The sequence below is a fragment of the Otolemur garnettii genome, unplaced genomic scaffold (assembly GCF_000181295.1).
Source record: "Otolemur garnettii isolate 467f Iridium unplaced genomic scaffold, OtoGar3 scaffold00005, whole genome shotgun sequence".
Taxonomy (NCBI): Eukaryota; Metazoa; Chordata; class Mammalia; order Primates; family Galagidae; genus Otolemur; species Otolemur garnettii.
The window spans coordinates 24,481,205-24,482,867 of record NW_003852400.1 but is presented as its reverse complement, the minus strand read 5'-3'; positions in this window follow the sequence as shown (position 1 = coordinate 24,482,867).

The window sequence follows — 1,663 nt, the reverse complement described above, 5'->3', positions numbered from 1 at the left end:
AAAAAAAAAAAAAAAGAGAATGTACTTTCTGCTACAATAGTTTAAACTTTTCTCTAATACTCCATTTCTGGCTGCTATTTATTAAAGCTGTAACCTTATCTCTAAATCAGGACTCACCCATACAAAGATGGAATGGCAGGCTCACACCGTACTGAATGTGTGATCTCCCCTGCAATCCTTGCTCTGTAAGTAGTTGAATTGCGCCACCCAGAAAGATACGTTGAAGTCCCTATTTCAGAATGTGAGCTTATTGTGAGGTCACTGCAGACATAATTAGTTACGATGAGTTCATACTGGAGGAGGTTCTGTCCTTAATCAAATTCAACTGGTGTTCTAAGAAGCAAAAACTTTGGACGCAGACAGGGAATACAGCCATGGGAGGACTGAGGTAGAGATTGGAGTTGTGTTTCTATAAGCCGAGGAACAGGTGGCTGTTCCAGAAGCTGAAAGAGGCAAGGATGCCCCCTCCAGAGGATGTGGAGGGAGCATGGTCCTGCTGGCAGCTTAAGACATTAGACTTCTCACTTGCAGAATCATGAGATTTATGTTGTGGTACCTACTTTGTGGTACTCAGTTAAGGCAGCCCCAGGAAACTAATTACTATCAAAGTAACAACTTTGCCATTAATTCAGTTACTGAATTTGTCAACAACCACTTATTAGATGTCCACTGTTGGCCTCCAAGCTGAGTGCTAGGAACACAGAAATGAATGATGAGGTCCTCACTTGCCAGGAACTCACAATCCCAGGGAAGGAGAGCTGGGGGTGGTGGGCAGACACACCAACAGCCAACTCTATCCAGGGACATGCTGGGTATAGGAAAGATCTAAGTACCAAACACCAGAAGAGCGAGCACAGAATGCCTGAGCTGATTGGGGAAAGCTTCACAGCAGTCACCATTAAGCTGGATCTAAGGAACAAGTAGGAATTCTACAGAAATGGAAAGAATAAGAGCTTTTGAGGTGGAGGGAACAAACTGCATTAGGAGAGGAATTCATTGTAATATTTTGCTGGGTTGGCCAGTTGGATCCTCATCCACTGAATTCAAAGACACAGGAATAATCCACTACACTGGCTTCCTGAAAACAAACCATAAAGCCTTGACTTCTGATATTACAGGGAGTCACTCTAAAGTACCCATTTGTTTGACTGCTCAGAACAGATAACTCAGTTGTCAAATAACAGAGTTCTTCAAAAATATCCTTCTTATCATTGAGCCCAGTTTAGATAAAGTGCAATCCTATTGCCTAAACTGTTTACCTACAAGAAATTATTTTAGTTTTAAATGTATAGAAATAATGGGACCCAAAACAGACAGCGTTGCCAGATAACAGGTTCCTAGTGGAGACACACCGGTGTTTGATGAGAGGACAACAAGAGGACCGTGGCACTTAGTTTTGTCAGATGGAGAAGCTGACTAGGAAGGAGTCATTTGGGCTGAATGAGAGTTAAAGGAGTTCATTTATGTCAACCTGCAGCAGATTGATCCACTTAGCTTTATGCAGAGCACTGCGGGAACTATGCCACTTATGTCCTCAGAAAGAAAGGAATGATTCACCTTTCTGAAGAGTGACGGTAGCATGGCTGTTCCTGTACGGAATAAGACTTTCATCCTTTTTTCCCTTCTCCCTTCACCCTTCTATATCCTCCTTCCTCTTCTTTCC